This window comes from Dermochelys coriacea, chromosome 7 (genome assembly GCF_009764565.3).
Source record: "Dermochelys coriacea isolate rDerCor1 chromosome 7, rDerCor1.pri.v4, whole genome shotgun sequence".
Classification (NCBI taxonomy): domain Eukaryota; kingdom Metazoa; phylum Chordata; order Testudines; family Dermochelyidae; genus Dermochelys; species Dermochelys coriacea.
Genome location: NC_050074.1, coordinates 48,950,509 through 48,957,815, shown reverse-complemented (window position 1 = coordinate 48,957,815; position 7,307 = coordinate 48,950,509). Strand labels below are relative to the sequence as shown.

At 50.6% G+C, this 7,307-nt stretch overlaps 1 protein-coding gene across 1 annotated transcript in view; it reads right to left on the bottom strand.

Moving 5' to 3' along the window:
* Positions 1-1,048: 1,048 nt before the first annotated feature.
* The window catches only part of SLC38A3 (solute carrier family 38 member 3), an 87,327-nt gene continuing 81,068 nt past the window's right edge, over positions 1,049-7,307 (bottom strand). The window contains exon 18 of the transcript XR_006282590.1: positions 1,049-1,093. The gene's annotated coding sequence lies outside the window, so the exon portion shown is untranslated. The remainder of the gene's footprint in view (positions 1,094-7,307) is intronic.

The window sequence follows — 7,307 nt, the reverse complement described above, 5'->3', positions numbered from 1 at the left end:
ATTAGCACAACCCCGGGACCTTGTCTGCTGAGGTTATTCCAGTTGAGGGACAGTCCTGCAGTCTCGGTTCCAATAAAAACCCTGTGATGCCAGGGGCGTTGGAACAATTTGGGTAGTGAGGGGGCAGGGAGGCATAGAACCACATTGGAAACCCTGTGTCTGATGGAAACCAATTCAAACCAGCAGGTGCTACCACAACCCCAGCACCCCTAGTTCCAGCCCCCCGTGTGATGTCTGCCCACTCAGGCTACTTCCCCCTGCTTCCTCTGTTCCCAAGGTGCCGCCGCTTCCCTGCCCCTTCTGCATCAGCTGCCTCCTTGCTGATCAGCAGGGCAGTGCATTGCCATGCCTGTCCCGGGAGTGCCACAGCGGCAGACGTTCCCTGCCCATGGATCAGCAGGACACAGATTCTCAACCCGGCAGCTAAGTCACCGTGGGAGGGGAGTAAATGGGACCATGATAGGGCGAAGATAAGGGGGGACACAAAACATTTCAGGCCACGAGACCCAGTTCAGCAAAGTTCTGAAGCACGTGCTTAACTTTAGGCTTGGATTTCAATGGAACTTGCTTCACTTTAAGCATGTACTTAAGCGCTCTAAGGAATCAGGGCCTGAAGGAAAGGTGTCCTGTGCCTGCTGTTGCATTCAGGATACTAAACATCTGTTACTCCCTCACTTTCACCAGCCGGAGGCGCTGACCCCAATGCTCACTAGTCATTGGCCAGGGGCTAGTGACTGATACAGTGTCCTGGGGCAGCATCCAAATGGCTCAATACACCGGACCCAGACTTTCTAACTCCTTGGGATTTTGTTCTGCTCAGAGCCTTGTCTGCTCTTGCCTAAAGTCTGGATGTGGATGGAGAATACCTGGAAGAATCATTTTGAAATCACACATGCATTTCGGGATAGCTCAAGGGGGGAGGGATAGCTCAGTGGGTTGAGCACTGGCCTGCTAAACCCAGGGTTGTGAGTTCAATCCTTGAGGGGGCCATTTAGGGATCTGGGGCAAAAATTAGGGATTGGTCCTGCTTTGAGCAGGGGGTTGGACTAGATGACCTCCTGAGGTCCCTTCCAACCCTAATATTCTATGATTTCTCTCCCAGGGGATAGGGAATTACATAGCAGTGACCTGTGACCTCACCCCTCAGCCACCTAGGTGGCTAAAGACACTGGGTCTCACCTTGTTCAGGGGGAGCTTGATTGTAGTTTTCCATGGAAGCAGGGTCAAGCTGACCTGGGTTCCAAGGCAAGGAAATTTCAGCCCTGGCTCCTAAAGAAAGGCACATCAAGGAGTTTTATGCCTTGCTGTCCTCCAGAGAGCTCCATCTTAGCCTGGCTGAAGTCAGTGGCAAAACTCCCACTGAGGTAAGTCACACACACCTGCTTTCTGAACCCAGATCAGGACATTGCCTGCCAATCACATCAGGAGATTAATAAAAGGCCCCTCCTTCCCAAGTGATGAGCAACCCTGCCAGTTTGCATTGTCTGTATGCCAGTTTCACTTGCCTTTGCTGTATAGACCCAGAACCGCATTCCAGCCTGTCCTCGTAGCACCATCATCCCTGCAACATCGGAGCGCCTTCCAGCCGTGCCCAGAGCTACAGATACTCACATCTGTCACCTGTCTTTGCGCTGCATGAAGAGCAGCTCCCTGCCTTGGGCAGGGCACAATCCTGGTTTGCGGCACTTCCCGTTTGGGTAAACTAAGAGCAGCTGAATCCAGTCAATCTGTATCAATAGGGCTGAAAGGGCCAGCAGGGTCCCAGCAGAAGGAATAAGTGACACATTAAAACCAATATCATAAATCTGAGGTCATTGATCATGCTGGAGAGGACAGGTTCCCACAGGGGAGAGGAGAAGTGATCCAACTCCCAGCCCCTGACATCCGAGGGAAACAGGGTAGGGTGGGAATGCCATTCCTGCACCCAAGGGCCCCGTCCCCTCAGTAACTCATGGCTGGGCTCCAGCTCCCACTGCCATACCCAGGTGCAGAGCCTCAGATAAGGCATCCCTGAGTGGGATAGCTATGCTACAGCTTGCAGGGACTGTCTGTCCCTTCTGTATCTCCCTGTGCTACAGCCTGGAGTCAGCAGATACCTAGGGCTTGTCTACATAAGCACAGCCAGGAAAATTAACCTGAGGCCTGGTCTACACTAAAAAGTTAGCTCAACCCAGCTACATTGCTCAGGGATGCGAAAAATCAACATCCTTAAGAGGTGAAGTTAAGCCAACATAACCGCTGGTGTAGACAGTGGTCGGTCGACAAAAGAATTCTTCCCCCTACCTAGCTACTGCTCCTTGAGGAAGTGGATTAGCACCACCGACAGGAGCAGTCCTCTACTTGGCATAGCTGCACTGCTTTTGCGTTTCAATGTAGACAAACCTTGAATTAACTAAATAGGTGAATTTGAAGCAGATTAGTCAAACTGCATTAAATCCTTGTGTGAACACCTTCATTTAGAATTAAAGTGGCCTTACTTCGGTTTAGTTTAATTCACTTTGAAAGTGAATTGAAATAAACTGAATTAAGGCTATTATAATTCTGAATTACAGCAGCAACACAAGAATTTAATGCAGTTTAACAAATCCACTTCGAATTCACCCATTTAGCCCTGGTCTACACTAGGAGTTGAGGTCGAATTTAGCAGCGTTAAATCGATTTAACGCTGCACTCATCCACATGACGAAGCCCTTTTTTCCTTGACTTAAAAGGCTCTTAAAATCGGTTTCTTTACTCCACCTCCAACAAGGGGATTAGCACTGAAATCGGCCTTGCCGGGTCGAATTTGGGGTAGTGTGGACGCAATTCAACAGTATTGGCCTCCGGGAACTATCCCAGAGTGCTCCATTGTGACCACTCTGGACAGCACTCTCAACTCAGATGTACTGGCCAGGTAGACAGGAAAAGGTCCACAAACTTTTGAATTTCAATTTCCTGTTTGGCCAGCGTGGCAAGCTGCAGGTGACCAGGCAGAGCTCATCAGCAGAGGTGACCATGATGGAGTCCCAGAATTGCAAAAGAGCTCCAGCATGGACCGAACGGGAGGTACAGGATCTGATCGCTGTATGGGGAGAGGAATCTGTGCTATCAGAACTCGGTTCCAGTTTTCAAAACGCCAAAACATTTGTCAAAATCTCCCAGGGCATGAAGGACAGAGGCCATAACAGGGACCCGAAGCAGTGCTGAGTGAAATTTAAGAAGCTGAGGCAAGCCTACCAGAGAGGCAAACTGCCGCTCCGGATCAGAGCCCCAAACACACTGCTTCTATGATGAGCTATATGCCATTTTAGGGGGTTCCGCCACCACTACCCCAACCGTGTGCTTTGACTCCATCAATGGAGAGGAAGGCAACACGGAAGCAGGTTTTGGGGATGAGGAAGATGATGAGGAGGAGGTTGTAGATAGCTCACAGCAAGCAAGCGGAGAAACCGGTTTTCCCGACAGCCAGGAACTGTTTCTCACCCTGGACCTGGAGCCAGTACCCCCCAAACCCACCCAAGGCTGCCTCCCGGACCTGCCAGGCGGAGAAGGGACCTCTGGTGAGTGTACCTTTTAAAATACCATACATGGTTTAAAAGCAAGCGTGTTTAATGATTAATTTGCCCTGGCATTTGCAGCCAGTACAGCTACTGAAAAAGTCTGTTAACGTGTCTGGGGATGGAGCGGAAGTCCTCCAGGGACATCTCTATAAGCTTCCTGGATGTACTCCCAAAGCCTTTGCAAAAGGTTTCTGGGGAGGGCAGCCTTATTCCGTCCACCATGGTAGGACACTTTACCACGCCAGGCCAGTAGCACGTAGTTGGGAATCATTGTAGAACAAAGCATTGGAGTGTATGTTTGCTGGTGTTCAAACAACATCCATTCTTTATCTCTCTGTTATCCTCAGGAGTGTGATATCATTCATGGTCACCTGGTTGAAATAGGGTGCTTTTCTTAAGGGGACATTCAGAGGAGCCCGTTCCTGCTGGGCTATTTGCCTGTCACTGAACAGAAATGTTCCCTGCTGTTAGCCATGGGGGGGAGGGGTTAGCCACACGGTGGGGGGAGGCAAAATGCGACCTTGTAACGAAAGCACATGTGCTATGTATGTAATGTTAACAGCAAGGTTTACCGTGAAAGAGAGTGTACCCATTGTTCTATAAAATGTGTCTTTTTAAATACCACTGTCCCTTTTTTTCCTCCACCAGCTGCATGTGTTTCAAGAATCACAGGATCTTCTCCTTCCCAGAGGCTAGCAAAGATTAGAAGGCGAAAAAACCCACACTTGCGATGAAATGTTCTCTGAGCTCATGCTGTCCTCCCACACTGACAGAGCACAGACGAATGCATGGAGGCAGACAATGTCAGAGTGCAGGAAAGCACAAAATGACCGGGAGGTGAGGTGGCGGGCTGAAGAGAGTAAGTGGCAGGCTGAAGAGAGGGCTGAAGTTGAAAGGTGGTGGTAGTGTGATGAAAGGAGGCAGGATTCAATGCGGAGGATCAAACTAATATGCTCCAGCATATGGTTGAGCTGCAGGAAAAGCAACTGGAGCACAGAACACCGCTACAGCCCCTGTATAACCAACCGCCCTCCGCCCCAAGTTCCATAGCCTCCTCACCCAGACGCCCAAGAACGTGGTGGTGGGGCCTCCGGCCACCCAGCCACTCCACCCCAGAGGATTGCCCAAGCAACAGAAGGCTGGCATTCAATAAGTTTTAAAATTTTAAAGTGCAGTGTGGCCATGTCCTTCCCTCCTCCACTACCCCACCCGGTGCTTCCCTCCTCCACCAACCTTCCTGGGCTACCTTGCCAGTTATCCCCCTATTTGTGTGATGAATTAATAAAGAATGCATGAATGTGAAGCAACAATTACTTTATTGCCTCTGCAAGTGATGATCGAAGGGGGGAGGGGAGGGTGGTTAGCTTACAGGGAAGTAGAATGAACCAAGGAGGGAGGGGGTGGAGTTTCATCAAGGAGAAACAAACAGAACTTTCACACCGTAGCCTGGCCAGTCATGAAATTGGTTTTCAAAGCTTCTCTGATGCGCACCGCATCCTCCTGTGCTCTTCTAACCACCCTGGTGTCTGGCTGTGCGTAACCAGCAGCCAGGTGATTTACCTCAACCTCCCACCCTGCCATAAATGTCTCTCTCTTACTCTCACAGATATTGTGGAAGCGCACAGCAAGCAGTAATAACAATGGGAATATTGGTTTCGCTGAGGTCTAAGCGAGTCAGTAAATTGCGCCAGCGCGCTTTTAAACGTCCAAATACACATTCTACCACCATTCTGTAGTCACTCAGCCTGTAGTTGAACAGCTCCTGACTACTGCCCAGGCTGCCTGTGTATGGCTTCATGAGCCATGGCATTAAGGGGTAGGCTGGGTCCCCAAGGATAACTATAGGCAATTTCAACATCCCCAAGGTTATTTTCTGGTCTGGGAAGAAAGTCCCTTCCTGCAGCTTTTGAAACAGACCAGAGTTCCTGAAGATGCAAGCGTCATGTACCTTTCCCAGCCATCCCACGTTGATGTTGATGAAACGTCCCTTGTGATCCACCAGTGCTTGCAGCAATATTGAAAAGTACCCCTTGTGGTTTATGTACTTGCCGGCTTGGTGCTCCAGTGCCAAGATAGGGATATGGGTTCTGTCTATGGCCCCACCACAGTTAGGGAATTCCATTGCAGTAAAGCCATCCACTATGACCTGCACATTTCCCAGACTCACTACCCTTGATATCAGCAGACCTTTGATTGAGTTGGCTACTTGCATCACAGCAGCCTCCACAGTAGATTTACCCACTCCAAATTGATTCCCGACTGACCGGTAGCTGTCTGGCATTGCAAGCTTCCACAGGGCTATTGCCACTCGCTTCTCAACTGTGAGGGATGCTCTCATCTTGGTATTCTGGTGCTTCAGGGCAGGGGAAAGCAACTCATAAAATTCCATGAAAGTGCCCTTATGCATGCGAAAGTTTCGCAGCACGACCCAGACCTGCAACACTATGCGGTCCCACCAGCGTGTGCTTGTTTCCTGGGCCCAGAATCGGCGTTCCACGGCATGAATTGCCCCATTAGCACCATGATGCCCACAATGCCGGGCCCGTGCTTTGAGAGAAGTCGGTGTCCATGTCCTCATCGCTCATCACTGCGCTGACATCGCCTACTCGCCCAGTTTCGCTTTGGCAGGTTCTGCTGATGTATATACTGCTGGATAATGCGCGTGGTGTTTAATGTGCTCCTAATTGCCCTGAGCGGGCTCCATGCTTGCCGTGGTATGGCATCTGCATGGAAAAAAGGCGTGAAACGATTGTCTGCCGTTGCTGTGATGGAGGGAGGGGCGACTGATGACATGGCTTACAGGGTTGGCTTACAGGGAATTAAAATCAACAAAGGGGGTGACTTTATATCAAGAAGAAACAAAAACAACTGCCACACTGAATGGGCCCCTCAAGGATTGAGCTCAAAACCCTGGGTTTAGCAGGCTAATTTTCAACCTACTAAGCTATCCCTCCCCCTGCTATTCCAGGTAGGACTGAATCTCCATTAAACTTTTCAAGGTGCCCCAGACAGACCTCACCAAAACAATTGTCGGGGCAGAGAAGCACAGGCGTCCAGCAGCCCCCATAAAGAATCCCCCAAGATCTGTCTTCCCAGCTGTCCATTCCCATACAGATCCACCTCTCAGTCCAGCCAGCCCCTCACACTCCCCTCAATCCATCCCTACAGCTAACAAAGTGGAAAGCAGCAGCACAATTGATACAGAATACATACAGAGGCAAATGCTTCCCAAATAAAGAGCCACATCAGGGCTGGTCTAGGGTTACTCGGCCCTGCCTCAGAGCAGGGGGCTGGACTTGACAGCCACTCGAGGTCCCTTCCACTCCAACATTGCTAGGAGTCTATGCCCTTAACCTCAGCCCCTGAGGCAATGAAAGAGCTGCCCCCTGGGCCATACTGATGTTTGTCACGATGCAACTCCACTGATCTCATTACACTGGATCTGGCCTGTTGTGAGTGATGGAGAATCAAGGCTTTGGAGGGTATGTGGTACTTCCAGGCTGGGGAGGAAGCAGATGGAGAGCTCCTTCCCTGGGTGCCCAGTCCCCGTCACATTCCCTGAGAAGTTATCACTTTATGAGACTATCGGCATCTCCATCAGAGCAGGGGGCGGGGCTGCTCACTCAGGATCTGATCCACAGGCACTGCACTCAATGGAAAGTTTCCCAGACCTAGAGCCACACAGGGACCTAGGCCCAGCCACGCATAGCGCAGCAATGCTCAACTGCTGCCCAGAGCACTCCTCCGTCCCATGCTGGGTGCCAGGGT